Source organism: Carlito syrichta, unplaced genomic scaffold, assembly GCF_000164805.1.
Source record: "Carlito syrichta isolate Samal-C Ts95f unplaced genomic scaffold, Tarsius_syrichta-2.0.1 Scaffold301910, whole genome shotgun sequence".
NCBI lineage: Eukaryota > Metazoa > Chordata > Mammalia > Primates > Tarsiidae > Carlito > Carlito syrichta.
Window position 1 is genome coordinate 28,212 of NW_007246006.1, and position 20,844 is coordinate 49,055.

Genomic DNA, 20,844 nt, shown 5'->3' on the forward strand with positions numbered 1-20,844 from the left:
TTAGCAAATCTCTTAGGAATTTATTTTTTCTTTATTTCAATAGCTTTAGGGGGTACAAATAGTTTTTGGTTACATGGTTCCATTTTATAGTGGTGAAGAAGTCTAGGTTTTGTGTACCTGCTACACCCACCTGTGCACATTGCACTCGATAGGTGATTGTTTTGTCCTTCCATCCCTTTCTCCTTGCCCTTCTGAGTCTCCACTGCCCATTATACCATTCTCTGTGGCTTTGCAGATCCTTAATTTAACTCCTACTTGTAAGTGAGAACGTGCAGTGTTTGGTTTTCTGTTCCTGTGTTAGTTCACTTTGGATGATGTTCTCCAAAGGAATGGATTTTTTAAAACAAGCACTCTTAGTTACTATTACACAGACAGCTGCCGAAACATTTTAATATTCTCTTTTTATACATGTGATCTTAGTTACTATGGTAAACAGAATAATGGCCCCCAAAGTTGCCTTTGTCCCAATTCCTGGAACCTGTGGTTGTATTACCTTATATGGCAAGAGGGCCTTTGCACATGTGATTATATAAAGGATCCTGAGATGGGAAGAGTATCCTGAATTATCCAGACAGGCCCAGTGTAATCACAGGGTCCTTATAAATGGAAGACAGGAGGGTCAGAGTCGGAGAAGGAGATGTGACACCCGAAGCAGAGGTCAGAGAGAGAGAGAGAAGGATTGGAAGACGTTACACTGCTGACTTTGAAGATAAAGAAGGGCCCATGAGCCAAGGAAATCAGGTGGCCTCCAGATGCTGAAAGGGCAAGAGAATGAGTTCTCTCCTAGAGTCTCCACAAAGGAGCACAGCCCTGCCGACAGCTTGAATGTTAGGACTTCTCACCTCTAGAGCTGCAAGACAATACATCTGTGTTGTTTTAGGCTACTATGCTTGTAATTTGTTACACCGGCATGGGAAACTAATACAGTGTCTCTCAAACATTTAATGGGACTTTAAGTATTGGAGTAGGTTGTTGAAATTTCTCAGCTTTTTATTTGGTGTTGTTTCTTTTTTAAACAAAATTTTCTTGAACATTGGTTCTAATGATAGAAAATGATATCTTTACCCAAAAAAAGTCTATAGGATGTTTTACTGTCTATATTTATGTATGTAGTTTTATAACTAACTTTAATTCCAAAAGAGGGATTAATAGGTATAGGCTCTCAGTAATTATCTACTAACTGTAAAACTTGATCTTGTTGAAATCTAGTTCTCGAGAATCAAGATCAGATTTATGCAGGTGAAGTATTTCTTCTACTGTAAGTCATTTTCCACCTCCAGGCTAGCAGCTTGATTCCCTTCCAGAAAGAGGAGTCAATACGGTAGATTTATTTTTTAATATATTGTGTATATCTACAGAATCTAGCTTGGTCTTTTGGCAAGTTAAAGTTTAGCAGTTGGCCCTGCTGTAGTAATTATTTTTTGTTGCTGTTCCCTCCACTCTCGGCTAGATTCAAGATTAGGTAGGTAGCAGATTAGGCAACCACTCTAGATTGAGAAAGTAGAATGAATGTTAAGACCTCAAATCTTGGTTGGGCTTGAGCTTGGATTGTTCTGCTCTAAGGATCAACAAATAGAGCTCCATCATAATATCATTAAACTTTCCTGAACTATATAAAAGTTATTTGATTTGGCTACCTTCTTTGGATTGGAGAAATTTGAAGTGACTTAGATTAATGTGCTATACTTAATATTAATGTGTACCTTGAATGTTTAAATTTAGTATGTTAATTAGTCAAGCAATAGTCTTTCCTATCTGTGTGATGCAGTTGAATTCATGGATCTATATAAAATTCTTTTGCTCTCAAATATAAATAGCAGCTCAAAGGGTAGCTGGAAAGTCATAGGACATTCTTAACAAGGTCAAAAACAATCTTCATGTGAAGCCATGGTGGTTACTTACAATTTACTACTGTGGTAACTATCAGGGACATATAATTGGATGTGTCTTAATCATTTACTGAAATTTTCAGCACAGAAATAAAAGGGTTTTTTTTGTTTGTTTGTTTGTGATGATTGTTGTTAAATATTCAGTCTCTTGGCCAGAAGTATTAAACTCTTGGGTATTCATAAGGTTTCCCCAGGACCTGACACTGGCTTCTCCTAACTCTTGATTCTTCCTGGCCATCTGGGGAGCTACCTCTGTGTGTCTTCCTCTGCATGCTCTGAGGGCTGTGCTGTAACTTTTGATACTTTTACTTATGTTGATACCTGCTAGCATATAAATTTGAAGGGAGGAAATTAGTTATCTATGATATTTTCCCTTTTTAAAGAATATTTATTTTTAAAAAATGAGTTTTATATAAGTCTTTGGCATTGTATCTTCAAGTTGCAATTTGATATCTTTTCTTTAGCTATTAGTCGGGGTTCACTTGCAGGAAGGAGAAGCCATTTCATCTTAAGCAGAAAGGGATTTAATCTAGGGAATTGGGTGCATACAAAGTCTGTGGAAAGACAAGGGGCCTGGGCTCCAGGCTGGCACCAGAAAATCCATCCTGGAACATACTACTGAGCAAGCCCACCAGCAGCAGCATTGCAGCAGGGGCCATAGCCAAGCCAGTGCCTGCCAACAGGATGCAACCAGAGAAAAACATTTCAGTGAGCCCAGAATGTTTTTTAAATGAGCCAAACAACTAAAATACCCAGATCCTTTTGAAAAATCCATATCTTTGGCATCATATAATTTGGGCTGTATTTCCTTCCGGCGTTTATCACCTGGAGGAGAGAACTCCAGGCCCTCCTGGTCAACTACTCTGCTTCACTGCTCTGTGCTGTTATCTGCCTGCTCCCCGGGACATTTATGCTTTTAGCCCTGAGTAACTGATAGACAGACTTCAGATCTTAATCACTGACTTGGAAACAATCATAAAGGAAAGAGGCCCAAAGGTGCTAAAGAACTCTGAAGAAAAATAGCATGAGAATCCCTGGGAGTCAATAGCCTTGCTTCCTCAACTCACTGTGCCCATCCCCAGTTATTCCCTAGAGAAACTTCACCAGCAAACTGGAAAGAAATTGTCATATTTTTGTTCGTATCTTTTTTTTCCCTTTAGAGCCCTCCTAATCCCACGTGATGTTTCTTGAGGCAATAAATAGGCGGTATTCTAAATCTTATCTGGCCTACTTAAAGTTTTAAAATCCAATCCAGATAGCCTGGCATGAAAATGCACTGAAAAGAAAAAAAGAAAAAGAATGAAAACGTGTTGTCTATTGATGTTATAATTTACATGTAAGAATTTTCACTTTATCGATGAGTCATTTTTCTGTTCAGGCAGAAGGGTCTGTTTTCCCACTTTGGCATTATGCTATACATATCTGTGCTAAAATAAGCTGTAAATACTTCAACTAGCAGTTGTCATTCTGTCAGTCTTCTTAGAATCCTTAAGTTTGCAAGGTATTGATTAGTGCCTGAATGTCCCCACTCTTAAATTATATACTTCAGTGGGAAACTGCTGTCTCTTAGAATTTTTTTTAAGGATTATTCTTTGTAACTATAAAACTTCAATAGCAATCCATTCTTTAAAAAAAAAAGTACTCTAAAAATTGACTAGGAAGCAAAGAAAAAAAATAGTATCAACTTAAAAGTCTATATTTAAACTTCTCATTGGGAGTACATGCTTTCAAGTCTCACCGTGCAGTCTTGTTAGAGCAGGCAGATTATAGGAATGAAGAGAAACTGTCATGGGCACTTGCTTCCGAGTCAAATCATGAGTATGTAAGCTCTGAATTTTTGATGCTTGAATTTTTCTTTCCTAGTAAGTCTATTCTTTTAAAAGAGGTATACATTGAGCACTAAGAAATATAGAAGCAAATGTGTTTTACCCCAAATTTTAAGAGCAATTTAATGTTGTAGAAATAGTTTACATCCATGAATATTAATTCTTTTCATGATTTCCTACATAGTTGGTAGCAAAGTGAAAGCTCTGATTATGCATAAGGATTAAAGGCCCTACTTCATTCCAATATATCTGTGCTTTCCCCATCAAAGATGTCTTACCAGTTTCCAACCTTGTCCAGTCTCCAATTTTGTTAGTGGCTATTTCTAACAGTTGGCTCACCCTGAAGTGATTTGGATTATTGTGAGAAGGGCAAATATGGCAGAGAAAAAGACACTAGTCATTTGCACATAGAGGAACAACTGGAAAAGTCTCCCTAAATGATGAGTCCAACGTTCTAGGTCTTAGATGCTGACCCAGCAGATCTGACAGCAGCCCTGTGCCCCCGTTTTCCTGCCATTGGAGTATCATAAATCTAGAAGGGGGTACAACACTTGCCTCTAGTCACAAGCCTCTCCCCACAAATTGCTTACCATTCAAGTTCAATGACATACAAATAGAGTCATCTCAAAGAAGGTTAAAGTCCTTTCTTTAGATCTGACTACAAGATCAGGACATGGAAATACAGAGACTTCAGTGACATCTCTAAGCAAACTGGTAGGACTTTAGTTAAGCATAGGCCTCTAGGGTCCAAGTCTCCTGTCCTTTCCAATGTACAACTCTTGAATCCATATACTTCTGGTCTTGCTTTTTGTGTTGGCTGTTGGGTTTTTTTGCTATCATAAATTCCGGTCCTGTGTTTCAGTCATTTTTCTTGCTGCTTAATAGCTAAAGTGTTTCTAGTAGGCAAAGTGGTAGGCTTATGTTAATATCTACCTATGAGCCGGGTTCGGTGGCTCAGCCTGTAATCCCGTGCCTTTGGGAGGCTGAGGTGAGTGGATTGCCTGAGACCGAGGGTTCGAGACCCGCCTGGGCAACTTGGTGAGACCTCATCTCTACAATAAATCAAAAATTAGCCAGGCATGGTAGCGCACGCCTGTAATTCCAGCTACTCTGAAGGCTGAGGCGGAAGGATTGCCGGAGCCCAGCAGGTCGAGGCTGCGGCGGCCGGGAGCGGCCACTGCACTCCAGTCTGGGCAACAGAGTGAGACTCCAACTCAAAAAAAAAAAAATCTACCTATGATGTGTGTTCTACAAGTCACTGGTGAATTTTGCTTATTAAAAATAGCATTGCAATGGCAACTTTTCTATCATAGTACAAGTTATACTTCAAGCCATCAATAATCTAGTAATACTAATAATAGCAATTACAATAATAGCGAGTCGTTGGACCTTACTAAGGGCTGTGTTAAGCCCTTTACACACATTGAGTCATTGGATTCTACAACAACTCTGTAAGGTTATTGTGTTGATTATCTTCAGTTTGTAGATCAGGGAATTGATGCTTAACAACATTAGATAAGTTTCCTGTGACCCCATGACTAAAAAGTAGAGCCATGACTTCTACCCTCAGCACTGATATAGAATATATGAGTTTTAGATGATGCTTTTAACAAAATTTGGTGGAATACAAGTTATCATCTTCCTCATCTCTTTTATCGTTTCTTTTCCAGGTGATTTTTGAGCAAAGAGTCTCATCTTCAAAGATGTTAGAGACAAGCGTTCAAACACTTTTAAAATTTAACATTAATTTAAATGTATAAGAAACCTAAAATAGCTATTTCCTCAAGTAGTTATTTCCAACTCTCCAGGTAGACTCCAAATCACCACATAATCTTTGAGAAGAGATATTTGTTAGATATGTTCCTGCTGGGTTTAGAAAATCCTGTATCTTCTGTTATTATAGCAAGGTTAGCAAGAACCCTTAATACTTACAAAATGAAGGGAGACAGGGGACAATGGAGGGGCACGCCATGTAAAGACCTGGGATAATGACAAGAACAAAGCCACCTCCAGAGGTACTACCCAAAGAAAGAAGAGAGCAAAATGAGAGGGATAGGGACCAAAGGTACCTGCCCCCTTGCCACCTTCTCATCCATCTCCTGCGGTGCCAGGCAGGACCTGCGAAAGAACCTGCAGGATGGAGTTTTCCAACTATCAGCCCCAGCATTGCAAAGTAGTTGAGACAGGTTGTAAATACCAGGTTGTAAATATCAGTCACGATACACAGAGCAAAAACAGATTGAGGTAAGATCTTTTTAAAAAGAGAAGGAGAGCTGGGCTCAGTGGCTCAGCCTGTAATCCCGCACCTTTGGGAGGCTGAAGTGAGTGGATTGCCTGAGCCTGCGGGTTCAACACCCGCCTGGGCAGCGAGACCTCATCTCTACAATAAATCAAAAAATCAACCAGACCTGGTAGTGCACGCCTGTAATTCCAGCTACTCGGAAGGCTGAGGCAGAAGGATCACCGGAGCCCTGCAGGTCAAGGCTGCGGTGGCCGGCAGCGGCCACTGCACTCCAGTCTGGGCGACAGAGTGAGACTCCAACTCAAAAAAAAAAAAAAAAAATTAAAAAGTGTTATAAAGAAGGTGCACAAGAACATACATACTTTTTTTTTTTAGTTGAAGTCTCACTTAAAGCCCAGACTGTCAAGACCCGCCTGGGCAGCGAGACCTCATCTCTACAATAAATCAAAAAATCAGCCGGGCGTGGTATCACATGCCTGTAATTCCAGCTACTTGGAAGGCTGAGGTGGAAGGATCGCTGGAGCCCAGCAGGTCGAGGCTGCGGTGGCCAGCAGCGGCCACTGCACTTCAGTCTGGACAACAGAGTGAGACTCCAACTCAAAAAAAAAAAAAAAGAGAAGGAAAGATCAAAGCTTTACAAAGGTGGAGTGTACATGCAAGAACAGGAATCGATTTAGACTCATACAAGGAATCATAGAACCAAGTTATTAACAGGTTGATGTAATAATACTGTGTAAACTAGTCATACTTTTTGTAATGATCCATGCAATTAGAGACTTCAGTATTTATCAACAAGTTTGACAGTTAATAACATATTCCTTGGTGCTGTGCCAGTTGTAAATACTGTTAGAAATGTCTCAGCTAATTCCAGACACATAGGATAGATAAAATGGTTCTTTAGCTCAAGAATTCCTCAAAGAGGCCAAGTTTTCTTAAGCTCTGGCCCTTTCCCTTACTTTGGGGTAGTGAATCTCCTCTTTCTCTCTCTCATTTATTTCTAAATAAACTATATTTTCTATTCTAAAAAAAAAAAGAACTCCTCAAAGAAAGTCAGCCACAGTAGCTCACACCTGTAATCCTGACACTTTGAGAGGCCAAGATGAGAGGATTGCTTGAGCCCAGGAGCTCAAGACCTGACTAAGCAACACAGGGAGACCATCTCTACAAAAAAATTAGCCAGGCATGGTGGCACACGCCCGTAGTCCCAGCTACTTAGGAAGCTGTGGTAGAAGGAGTTCAGAAGGATGAGGCTGCAGTGAGTCGTAGTTGTGCCACTGCACTCTAGCTTGGGCAACAGAGTGAGACTCAAACTCAAAAGAAAAAAAAGAATTCCTTAAAGTGGCTTGTAAGTACCAGGTTCAGTGGCTCAGCCTGCAATCCCGCGCCTTTGGGAGGCTGAGGTGAGTGGATTGCCTGAGCCCGCGGGTTCGAGACCCACCTGGGCAGCGAGACCTCACCTCTACAATAAATCAAAAAATCAGCCAGGCGTGGTAGTGCATGCCTGTAATTCCAGCTACTTGGAAGGCTGAGGTGGAAGGATCGCCAGAGCCCAGCAGGTCGAGGCTGCAGTGGCTGGGAGCAGCCACTGCACTCCAGTCTGGGCAACCGAGTGAGACTCCAACTCAAAAAAAAAAAGAGAAAAAAAAATGGCTTGTAAGCCTGAGGAACCCAGGTGAGGCTCCCTCTGATAAGGTAGCAGACACAGTTTGGGAGCAGTTGAGACACTCCCTAGCCCTCACAAAACACTTGTACTTTATTACCAACATCTATTTCATGAATCTACCACTCCATACCATCTCATCAAGTGAATCTTTTTCAGTCTAGAGCAAACACACATAGTTGGGGGGAAACGTGGTCGCATCCATTCTTCTTAGTGAGGAGAAGGATATAGTCAACTTTTTCCTCAGTGACATGGAAATTAGGTCCCCTAGCAAACAATGACATGTGTTTAGAGGAGAATAATACTCCTCAGGGTCCTGGAGCAAAAATCTTCTTTATTCCTCAGCCTCCCAAAAGAAGAATATCTCATTTTAGGAATTAGGAGTGTTAGGCATGCTGCCATGTTGCATTTCTCTCCAGTTTTGACTAGCACACATGCAGAGAAAACTGGGACCTGGTAGAAGTTTCATAATAGGCAGGACTCGGTGGCTCAGCCTGTAATCCCAGCCCTTTGGGAGGCTGAGGCAAGTGAGTTGCCTGAGCCCGCGGGTTTGAAACCAGCCCAGGCAACTTGGTGAGAACTCGTCTCTACGATAAATCAAAAAATTAGCTGGGTGTGGTGGTGCCTGCCTGTAGTTCCAGCTACTTGGAAGGCTGAGATGGAAGGATCGCCAGAGCCCAGCAGGTCGACGCTGGAGTGGCCGTGAGTGTGCGTGCCACTGCACTCCAGCCTGGGAGACGGAATAAGACTCCAACTCAAAAAAAAAAAAAGTTTTATAATATACCTGTTAGTTTAATTTGTCCTCACCACTCCCAGAAAAAAAAGAAAAAGAAGAAACATGAAATTACATCATATTAGTCTGCACCTGGATTTTACCAGATGTCTTTTTTCTTCTTCTTTTTTCCTTTTACAAATTATAGAATTACTTCTGAAGTGATTAGCTTTTCATATGATCTCGCATATATTTCTGCTTGGGCAGGAAATTGAAGTGAATTTTTCAGATATTTGTCATTTTATGAAGAATAATTTAGGATTTAGTACTAATGCAAAGAATACTCACATTTTCTGAGAAATTGGTGCATGGTCATGTTTCTAGGTGCTTTTTGTGTATTACTGTGATTTTTTTTTTAATGGATTCAATTTATGAATAAATCATATTGCCCCCTCCCCCCCAAGGTAGGATACTGTTGATTAGCCATTGATATTCTAATTCAACAAAAATTTCCTTTACCCATTCTCTGCCTCTTAGCTCTGGGACCAAAAAACTACATCTTTATTTTTCTTGACTTCAACCACTAGTGCTGTGTCTCTGGAAGAATGATTTGCTGGTGGTGGGTGTACCTCTGTAGACCCTCCCCAATTCTCTGCCTTCCTTCACTGAATGTCTACAGAAATGTTTCTCAATGTGATTAGTTCCTACATCAAGATACCTGGGTCTAGATACAGCAATAAAGGACAAAATTATGAACTTCGCAGCAGATTGGATGGGTTGAGAGTCCATCATACTCAGTGATCTATCACAGAAACAAAGAGCTGACTATCACATGCTCTAACTCATAAGTGGGTCCTGAAAATTTATCACAATGTTAAGGGAGGGATCAGCAGTCCCAGAACACTGCCAGGGGAGGGTGGCAGGGGGACACATAACATCAATAAGGGTATCTGATCCTAAACTAGAGGATGTGTGGACCAGTAGGAGGCCCAGATTTCGCCTGCACATAGACTGCTCGTTTATCTAGTCCTACTTGTACCCCACATCTATATAATAAAATAAAAAAAAGAAATGGGACCCTGGAATCTGCATTTTAGCGAACTCCTCAGAAAGTTGTCAGGCACAGTAATTAGAATGTAAAAATAAAGTTTTTTAGGCCAGGCGCGGTGGCTCATACCTATAATCCCAGCCCTTTGAGAGGCCGAGGTGAGAGGATTGCCCAAGCCCACGGGTTCAAGACCAGCCTGGGCAACTTTGTGAGACCTCATCTCTACAACAAATCAAAAAATTAGCCAGGCATGATGGCACGTGCCTGTAGTTCCTGCTACTTGAAAGACTGAAGCCGGGCTCGGTGGCTCAGCCTGTAATCCCGCGCCTTTGGGAGGCTGAGGTGAGTGGATTGCCTGAGCTCGCGGGTTCCAGACCCGCCTGGGCAGTGAGACCTCATCTCTACAATCAATCAAAAAATCAGCCGGGCGTGGTAGCGCATGCCTGTAATTCCGGCTACTCGGAAGGCTGAGGCAGAAGGATCGCCGGAGCCCAGCAGGTCGAGGCTGCGGTGGCCGGGACCGGCCACTGCACTCCAGTCTGGGCGACCCAGTGAGACTCCAACTCAAAAAAAAAAAAAAAAAAAAGAAAGACTGAGGCGGAAAGATCACCTGAGCCCAGCAGGTCGAGGCTGCAATGGCCGTGAGCGTGCCACTGCACCCCAGCCTGGGTGACAAAAGTGAGACTCCAACTCAAAAAGTAAAAAAAATAAAAAGTAAATAAAGTTCTTTGAAGTTAAACTCCTCTCCTTCTCTACCGTTTCTGAGTAATGAAACAGTATCTGCCTTGCGGTTAGGCTGAGACAACTGGGCCCGTTCGAGTAATTAAGAGGACATAACATGTAATGCCAGAAATAAAACCATAACAGAGAGGCTGTGTTTTCAGATCATAGTACCGAGAGCAGGGCCTCACTTCCTTTTTGGCACCTTCGACATGCCTGGCCGAGCCCTAAGCAAAAGTGCGCTTTTGCCTTAAATGTCTCTTAGGTTAGTAACACCTCTGGGAAATGCTCCAGGGGCCCTAAACCTGCTCCCCAGCTGACCCTGAGGTCAAACTACATTTCTGCCCAGCAGCATTCCTGACCTCTCTCAATCTACGGAGATCCCGGATTCTGTAGCCAAGCAGAGTCATTCTCTTTCAGATCCCCTGGGTTTCACTGACTCACCCTTTCTGTATAAAGGTCAGTTTTGACTCTTCTGGGCCCTGGGAAGTCCCCACTTCAGTCCTTGTCATTTCACTCTGTCCGTTTGGTTTGTCCATGTGACAGTTGCTCCCTTGGTTAAGCCAACTTTGTGCAAGGTAGCTTCTTACCCTAGACAACTCCTGGCCCAGTGGCCTCACCCAGGCCAGCGCCTTCCCACATGTGCATCCACATCGAGTCAACTGCCTTCCCAACCTGGCCTCTCTTTGAGACTTTGCCTTTTGGCTCACACACAGCATTCCCATTTGCCTTCCGAGGCTTTGCCTCTAGTCTAGCTCTTGTTTCATGTACAAAATAGTGGTGACTGCCAGGCCTGAGATCTTTAATGGGTGAACTTGCAGGCTCTTGTTACCAGCTCTGGCCATTTCTGTTCTATTCAGGGGCCCTTTAGTCCAGGGCTCAGCCAGAATCCCAGGGTTAATTTTGTTTCTCTGAGATACCTCAAATGTACAGGGAGAGTAACAGACAAAATATCTTCCAAGGCAAGTAGAAAGTTGATCCCCGACATCCTCTGTTTAATCCTTCTGTTATCTGTGGAATTATCTCCACAGTGGCTGGCTTTATCTCTTCTAATTTAGATGACTTGTTGACCTTTGAGGGAAAGGATTTCACCGGAAGTTCACAAACGTCAACCTCCTGCTGAGGACTCCTTAACCTCAGAGAACCAACTGGCCAGGCCTCCCTACGGGCAGACAGGTGCCTCCACTACAACCTGCCTTTTGCTTTTAGCTTGTAATTGTTATGAGTATCAGAATTAGGTGAGGAAATTAGGAGGCAATGAGAAACTCTCAATTCAGAATATTATTAATCCAAAATGTAATTATTTAATAGCCTGTTTTCAAGAATAAGGAAATAATGATGAAATATATAGTGATATAAGGAGTTCATTATTTTTCTGATCAGTCATATTAAAAATTAGTGTTTGGAAAGTTACAAAAAAACAAAAAAACTTTAAGATGACCAGACTTGTTTTTCCAGTGAAGGATTTTGCTAAAAGGCAAATGTTGTCATGGTGGCTACTTGGAAAAAAAAATAATTGGAGAGCTTCTCTGTCTTTTCTTTCATCATTTTTCATCATACTGGAATAATGCTTCTGAGTATTTAAGCACTTATCTGGAGAAGAGTGTTTTTAATCTTCTGTTTTTATGTACATGCATCTGGATTGGTCCCTACTAATGCCAGCTGCCCTCACCTACCGTTTTCTATGTGGTCACTGAGATGTGACAGGAGGGAGACCAGGTACTCCAAGGCCAGGTCAAAGCTCATTTGGGAAATGAGCTTTTCCCCTATACCCACCCTCCCATATTTCCAATTCCAATAGCAAAACTGACCCTAAAAGAATCATGGAGTTTTAGTTGGGCACAATGACTCATGCCTGTAATCCCAGCACTGGGAGGCTTGAGTGGGAGGATTGCTTGAGGCCAGGAGTTTGAGACCAGCCTGGGCAATATAATGAGACCCCATCTCTACAAAAAAAAAAAAAATCTTTTAATTAGCCAGGTGGGGTGGTGTGCGCTCCTGTACTTCCCAGCTACTGAGGGGCTGTGGTGGGAGGATTGCTTGAGCACAGGAGTTCCAGGCTACAGTGAGCTACGATCAGGTCACTATACTCCAGCCTGGGCAGCAGAGTGACACCCTCTCTCTAAAAATAAAAATAAAAGAAGAATTATGGAGTTTCAGAAATGGAAGGGACCTTTGCCTATCATGCCATCCAAACCTTTTATTTCTTAAAAAATTTAATATATTAATTTATTTCAAAATTTATAAATTAATCGTTTATTTTTGGAACAAAATTACATGCCTAGAGTGTTATGGTCAAATAATTGTTCTAATTGTCCTAAAATGTGTTAGGAAGAGAAGGTCCATATCTACCTCCCCATACACTTTACTGTACCCAGGTGCACCTACCTTCAACTCTTCGAGGGGATTCTTTTGGCAATTAAGTTTACCTCTCTAAATAACATGATTATATTACTGTTTCTTGATCTTTCAGGTTTAGGCATTAGCTAATAACTACCCACTACAGACGATGACAATTTAGCTCCGCCCCACCACATACAATCACTCTTCGCATCCCCACCCTCCCAGTCTTCCAGTACAATTACATTGTGATTGTGCTCTGATCAATACTGAGTATTTTATTATGACTGTGTGAATAGTATGATATACTAAGGTTGGTTTTCCTTTCCTGTGTGACTTTTTGTTTGCCTTGTAATAAATAAGTGCCTTATTCTTTTGTTTGCTTAGCTTTCTATATATTTTTCCTCACTGGAACCCTGGACCCTCTGCCAATGTTGTCATTGCTTCTCACACCATTTAGATGCAACCAGTTCTGCTGACTTCGTTGTCTTGTGGATGTTCCCCAGAGCCTTCTGGCCTGGTCCAGTATGGACTGGGTGCTTTCAGTGTCTGATGCATATGTCTTAGCTTGAGGTTTCCCTGTTCCTTCGTTGTGGGGATACTCGTCACCTTGGTTCCTCTGGCATCTCCTCTGTCTTCCTCTTTCTTCATTTACTCCATTTTGGTGGAGCACATCCTCCAGAATGCTCTCCAGTATCCTCCAGTATGAGAGGATTCATAGGAGGCAAGATATTTGAGGTCTTGCATATCTAAGTCTTTATTCTAACCCTAACACTTGATTGATAGGTTTGCTGTTATAGATTTCTGGGTTGTAAATCTTTGGGGGTTTTTTGAAATGGTGAAGGCTTTACTCTATTATCTTCTAGTTTCCAGTTACTACTGAGAAATCCAGTACAGTTCTGATTCCTGATCTTCAGTATACGACTGCATTATTTTCTTTCCAGAAATTTGTAAGTGCTTCCATTTTCTCCCGGTGTCTCACTATTGCACATGCTGTGTCTGGGTAGAGATCTGTTTTCAGCCAGTATGCTGAACCCTCAGAGGGCCTTTTCAACTTGCGAACTCATGTTTTCGATTTGGAGAAACTTTCTTAATTATTTTTTTATTTTCTCCTCTCTACTTCCTGTCTTCCTTGTGCATTTCCTTTTATGTATATAGAATCCCCTGGATTTGTCCCCCAATTTTCTCTACTTTTCTCTCTTCATTTCCATCTATTTGCCTTTCTGTTCTATTTTCTGGGGGGATTTCCTTGACTTCATCTCCTAATCCCTCCACTGAGTTTTTAATTTCCGTTGCCATCTTTTCTAAGAATTCTTTTTTTGTTCATTGAGATTTTATTTTTCAGCAATCTTTCCTGATTATACGGTTAATGTATTCTTTGTTCTTTCTGAAGATATTAGGATTGTGTTTTTTACTTTGCTCTGATTTTTGTCTCTTCTCACTTTGTGGTCTCAATTTTTCATTCAGGTTGCCTTTTTCTCTTTGTTTTAGACTGCATCTTTCATACTGGAGGTTTTGCTCAGATTTTTGGAAATCCTTGTTTGTCTGTTCAACAAAGAAAGACTAGAAGCTGACTGAAAATGTAATTACTTGGACAGAGTTGAGCTGGTCAGATTCCCCTGTAGAAGATGCTTCCAGTTTTTCCTTGGAGGGGAAAGGCCTGGCTGTCAGCCTTCTGGGACCTCTGACAGGAAGAGAACTGGGTCTCAGCATCTAGTATACACATATCCACTTCATCTTTCTCTTTTCCCTCAGCTGCTCCTGATGTTCCTAGGTCCATGTATCTTGTTCTGTATTTTCCTCAGAGAAGAAACAAAAAATCAAGAAAAAAATTCTAATCTTCTCTTGGAATGGGGCAGGGTATTTGCTTGGCTATGTATTTCTTTGCTTTCCCCAGTGGGAGCTTAGGATTTCTCTCGCTTGAGTTTGCTAAATCGATTACTACCTGTCCATGTGCCTTCTAGAATCCACCGTTTTGTTTCTGTTAGCCTCTCCCCATCTTCTGCCCTTTGTATAAGTTTGTGTCCTTTTTTTTAACCCTTAATTGTAGTTTTAGAGGGTTGGATGTGTCAGTAAAATGAGATGGGATGTGTTCCATCTGCCTCTACTCCTTAGTCTGTAAATTGAGAAAGGCTCAGAGCGTTGCTACATGAAGATTCTAAGGTTTGCAACATAACTTAATAGCAGAATTGGAGATAAGACCTCCATTTCCTGACTCCTTGTTCAGGGAACCCTCTTTCAAATTAGACAAAATCACAAATAATGGATTAATCCATAATCAGTATATTTCTGATTGGGTGGGAATGAGTTGAAAAGTCTATGTTGAAGGGTGCCTTGTATCTTAGCTTTATTGGTATCTCACCATGAGACAGTAAATCAGGAAGCATCTGTGGCCTTCCCGACATCATCTTGGTCCACTGGCAAGCATCATGGAAGAGAAGGACTAGTGACAAATGTTGACACAATCATAGTGGCTGTACCAAGTTATGCTGCTCCCTGTATCCAGAGTTGTACCAAATCTCCCACGTGTGGCAACAAACTGAGTTACAGTCAGATACCCAGCTCTCATTGGCACTTATTCATCTGCTGTGGCAGATGTTGAGTCCCCTGCCTGGTGCTGTCCAAGTATACCCAGAAGTCCCTAGAGGTGTCTCTTGGGTGCTCACAAACAAGTCCAGTCCCACTGACAAGCACCATGGCTCATCATCCCTGACTGCAGTCACCTGCCAGGCGTTGTTCCCACCCACCGCTTGCTGGGCCTCATGCCCTGCACACTGCAGGCGTGAAGACCCCTGAGCTTTGTGGCACATGGCAGGGTGGGGTGGGGTGAGGTGGGGAGATACGGTGCATACCCTTACTTGTTAGAAGGACCCCAAAGCAATGCTGCTGGGACTCAGTGTTTTAAAGACTTTTCATAAAATAGCTCTTCCTATTTTTTAACTTAAAGCTCTCTTGCATACTTAAACATCCCCCACATCTGTCTGTCTCTTGCCCTAGGAATCAAGCATGAGTCCTGGGGTGGCCTACCACAGTGAACTAGATAAACCCTCTGATAACTAAGGCATGACTCAATACACTTTGTCTTCATGGGGCTTCCTCAACCCTCACCAATAGACTTCCACTGTGCCTGACCGCCAGCCCACCAGACTGGGTCAAATTCTTCAAATGGACATTGCTTTGTCTCAGTGTCTCAAACTTGGGATTCGTCCCACATCTATTAATATATTCTCACATACTTTAATTCTCTATCCCCAAACATTTAGAGAGGGCCTTCTAGTCACAGAAAGTTATATAAGATGTTAATGAGGATGGAAAAGATGGAAAATCTTTGCTCTTGAGAAACTATAATATTTGTATAAATAGATGCCTTATGTCTGGGCATGTTGGGTCACACCTATAATCCCAGCATTTGGGGAGGGCAAGGTGGAAGGATCATTTGAGGCCAGGAATTTGAGACCAGCCTAGGCAACATTGTGAGATCTTGTCTTTTCAAATATAGTTCCAGTTATTCATGAGGCTGAGGCAGGAGGAGCCCTTGAACCCAGGAGGTCAAGGTTGTAGTGAGCTGTGATCATGTTGTTGGGCTCCAGCCTGGGCAACAGAGTGAGAACCCAACTCAAAAAGAAAGGATGGAGGGAGGGAGAAAGGGAGGGAGGGAGATAGATAGATAGATTAGATAGATAGATAGATAGATAGATAGATAGATAGATAGATAGATAGATCGATAACCATAGAAAGCAGGAGGCATTCGGTTCTGTGAAACATCTCTGCCAAGTGAGTTAGAACAGAGTTAGGAAAGATGATTTTCCCAGAGCTGTCTCTGAAGCCTGTAGCAAGGAAAGAGTACTAAAGACAAAACTCCACAGCTCTGATCATTCTGCTCATTGTCTTTGGCCTAAGTGCTCAGAAAATGTTTCATAATTATCCAGAGGCATCATTTGAAGTGCTTATACTTAGTTGAACTAAAAGGGAATCCCAAAAGTGACAGTGTCTTTTTATAAAAAGTTTCATTCCAGGGCAATGTGTATCGATCCCTTGCTCCTACCTGTGTCTGTATCAATAATCTGACTCTCCATACAAACAGGTGTGTTGAGCTCATCAGCCCAAGCACCATGCGAGGCACTGGCGTTCCCCACGTGACTCTTGTCCTTCACCCCATGTGTCATTCTGTAGTTTAGACAGATGTAAAACTCATTTCCTTGCCTCAGTGACACAGAAAGAGTTCTTAATAAACAAGGGGCTCCCACATAAAGCCCTCTCAGTGTGATCTCTGGAGAACTAGGGAACTGGATATTTTTGTTGAAGAATACACAGCTCTCAGATGTAACCTGAGCATGGCACTTTCTTGCCAAAACAGGAAGGTAGGTCACCTGAGAGCTGGCCTCAGATTGAAATAATTACATGAATTCTGGGGAGTGGTGAGAGCTTTGTATTTTTGTATCCAACAACACTTATAAAGTTTTTTACTGTATCAATACGGAAGATAATTTTTAACTAGTGAGTTATGACTACCATTAATTCATGCACAGTTTTTTTGCATGTGGGGGGGTTAGGGGTTTTTTTGGTTTTTGTTTTTGTTTTTGGGTCAGAGTCTCACTCTGTTACCCAAGCTGGAGTGCAGTGGCATGCTCATGGCCACCGTAGCCTTAACCTGCTGGGCTCAGGCAATCCTTTCACCTCAGCCTTCCAAGTAGCTAGAACTACAGGCATGCACCATCACACCTGGCTGATTTTTGATATATTGTAGAGGTGAGGTCTCGCCAAGTTGTCCAGGCTGGTCTCAAACCCATGGGTTCAAGCAATCCACTTGCCTCTGCTTGCCAAAGTGCTGAGATTACAAACTTGAACCACCACACCCAGAGCACAGATTTTTTTTACAGTTTTGTTCATAAATTGAAGACCCATGTGTTGGATGCATACTCCTTACCATGTAGTCTGCCAGGAACTTTATAGACATTATTTTATTTGATATACCCATCAACTCTGATGGAATTGATAAAAGGAACTTAGAAATATAAATGATAAGATCACAGAAAAATCAGTTCTTGCAAGGGCATTGTGTACTCAAATCTAAGACCATATAAAACACATACACACACACACACACACATACACACACACAGTAGCTTGACTCATGAAATTTTCAGATAAAATGAAACTGTTTTATTCTAAAATCTATGACCATTATGAATACATTCTCAAATGCATCATTTGAAAGCATGTCTGTGATTGGATCTCATGTAATGTGACCATAGTCAATCAAGAAGTAGCCCCATAACTGACCAAAAAAAAAAAAACCAACAAGACTCACATGATATTATTTAGGCTTAGATGAGTGTTTATTGCATATTTATATGCTGCTATAAATATATATGCATTGACAAGCAGAAGTGAGTCTGAGTGTTAGTTAGTAATGCCTTCAGCCAAGTAACAGGTAAGCATGGCTTAAACTAGAACCTTCCAATCTATATGGCAAGGCCCATTAGTGAGTCACAAAGAGATATGCAGAGATATTTATCTCCTCAGTCTTCTGGGTGGTGAGGGATCCAAGGGCAACTGAACCCCCCTGGGTAGTTCGCTCAGGGACCAGCAGTCTCGGATGTATTCCCCAGAGGCAGGATGAATATTATCATGTGCTATGAATGTCATGACACTAAAAAAGGTTGAGAAGCACTGGCTTAAGATAGAATAAAGGATATTTTTCATTTTCTTGGTATATGCAGTCCAGGACAGGTACAGTTGGCCAGTGATTCTCAAGGATCTAGGCTCTTTCCATCTTCCTGCTCTGCCACTCTTCACTTTTTGGCTTTTGCTTCTCTTGTTTATGGCTCCATGGTTATAAGATGGCTGCCATAGCTTCAAACATCATGTCTCAATCCAGGGACTCCTATGGAAAGGAAACAGAAGGAGCAAAGAAACAAAAAGTGGGGAGAAGGATTTCACATTTCAAGACTCTCTTCTTTCATTGGAGACAGAGAAGTTGCCCAGTTGTGCCCCCAGCAGCATCCTCTTACCAGCTCACGGCCAGAAGTAGATCACGTAACCATCTCTAGCTGCAAAGGAGGTCAGGAGGAAGGCTGTCTGTACTAAGACTGCTATAGAGGAGGAAAAGATTTCTAGGTTGATGGCTGAAGCCCTTATAACAAAAGACACATTAGAAAGAGGAATGCATACACATTTATTTAATATAAGTTTTACTTAACACAAGAGCCTTTGGAAATGAAGACCCCAAAGAATGGGCAAGCCTGTGGATTTTTTTATGCTAGGTTTGATGAAGTGGATAGTAGTAAAGTATGACTGAGCATGGTATGATGGTAATAAACCAGGGAAACATAGCACAAGGCTTGTTTATTCAGATTCTTCACTGTGTTCCTGTGTCTTCAAAGATAAGGATGTTCTCTTCCTCCAAGAATAGGGAGGGCATCTCTCAAATGAGGGACTTAGGACCTACTTCAGAGGAAGGTCCTAGAATTCTTTCATGGCCTGCCTCAATAGAGAAGGGTGACAGAAGGTCAGAGAGTGACCTTTCTAGGTTTTATGACTTATTTTCTCAAATGCCAAGGTGCTATACTTGGGGGTAGCATGTCTTGATCCACATCACTACGGATCTCCACTTACTACCAAAACTCAAGTCTTGGGGACACTGTGGCTGTTGTGTAGGCATCAGTGATGGTACCATACACAGACTATAAAGAAAAACCATGGTGATTTTTTTTTTTAATGAAACAGATTTTTCTGCTTCTTAAGTAGCAATTGTTTAGACTCTTTTAACTAAAATACCACCCACCAGACCATTTACCCCTCAAACTAAAAGCCTACTCTGTGGAAATGGGTTTGAAACAGAGCATCCTACAGACAGAGAGAGGTGTATGAGAATCTTAGTCAGAAATTTCTGTTTTCTCGGTCTTTGTTTTCATTCTGAGATATCCAAGCAGCATCTATGATTTTGTTGCCTGAGTTGTAGAACGAGGTATGATTTTCTGCCTTTTTTCTCCTAATTGATAGTATATCAAGGCATTAATTTTTTTTTTTTTTTGAGTTGGAGTCTCACTCTGTCACTCAGGCTGGAAAGCAGCAGCACACTCATGGCCACCCCAGCATCAACCTGCTGGGCTCCCGGCGATCCTTCCACCTCAGCCTTCCCAGTAGCTGGAACTACAGGCGTGCTCTACCACACTCGGCTAATTTTTTGATTTATTGATTTATTTTGAATTATTTTGATTTATTGTAGAGATGAGGTCTCACCATGTTGCCCAGGCTCAGGCAATCCTCTCACCTTGGCCTCCCAAAGTGCTGGGATTACAGGCTTGAGCCACCGTGCCCAGCCAATTTTTAAAAATTATTTTTTTAAGGCTAGGCAAGGTGCCTATAATGCCTAGAATCCTAGCGCTTTGGGAGGCCAAGGTGAGAGAATTGCCTGAGCCCAGGAGTTCAAGACCAGCCTTTACAGTAAATCAAAAACTTAGCTGGGTGTGGTGGCATTCACCTAGTCCCGGCTATTTAGAAGACTCAGGTGGAAGGATCAGCTGAGCCCAGCAGGTCTAAGCTTCGGTAGCCATGATTGTGCCACTGTACTCCAGACTGAGCAATAGAGTGAGACTCCAAGTAAAAAATAATTATTATTTTTTAAATTAGATGGGCTCTTTGGAGTGTTATGTGAGATGTCTCAAGAATTAAACCATGGAGCTGGTTTTGTCTCATTTCTTGAACATTAAAATAAAATCATTGTAATGCAAATGTCTCACTCCACAAGTTTTTAAAGGTTAACTTATTTTGATTCAAGCAGTATTAACCTTGAATGCTTAGAGGTATTTGCTCTCATTTCCTTAGAATAGATGACAGAGTTATTTTTATGATGTTGCAAAGACTGTATCAGAAATTGATGGCAATGAATGGTGAAACCAAACACGGTCATTACCTTTGATCAAATAGCAATTTTTGGAACATGGGATAATAGTATTCCCAACATCGACTTGGAAGAAAAAAAAGAATAGAAAGAAAAAAAACACCAGCCTCCTAGAATCTTTCCTTGATAACTTGAAAAATCATGAATTTGAATAATAGAAATAATTGTGAAGCAATTTCAAGTCTATAATAAGGAATAAACTTTTTCTGCTTTGTGAATTCATTCGATTATAAAAAAATTATATGAGAGCTTTATAATACAGGGAATTTGGAAAAGACAGTGGTTATTCATAATCCTACCACCTAATACCTTTGTAAACCCCAATCAAGCCATTTTAAGATATGTATCATTGCCAGGCTCAGTGGCTCAGCCTATAATCCCACACCTTGGGAGGCTGAGGTGAGTGGATTGCCTGAGACCACAGGTTCGAGACCCGCCTGGGCAACTTGGCGAGACCTCTTCTCTACAATAAATCAAAAATTAGCCGGGCGTGGTAGCGCA

The 20,844-nt window shown here is 41.6% G+C and overlaps 1 protein-coding gene across 1 annotated transcript in view; it reads left to right on the forward strand.

Annotated features, from left to right (window-relative positions):
- LOC103257958 (phosphatidylinositol 4-phosphate 5-kinase type-1 beta-like) overlaps nucleotides 1-20,844 on the forward strand; it is a gene marked incomplete at its 5' end in the record, with an annotated part of 93,192 nt that overhangs the window by 24,651 nt on the left and 47,697 nt on the right. The window lies entirely within an intron of this gene.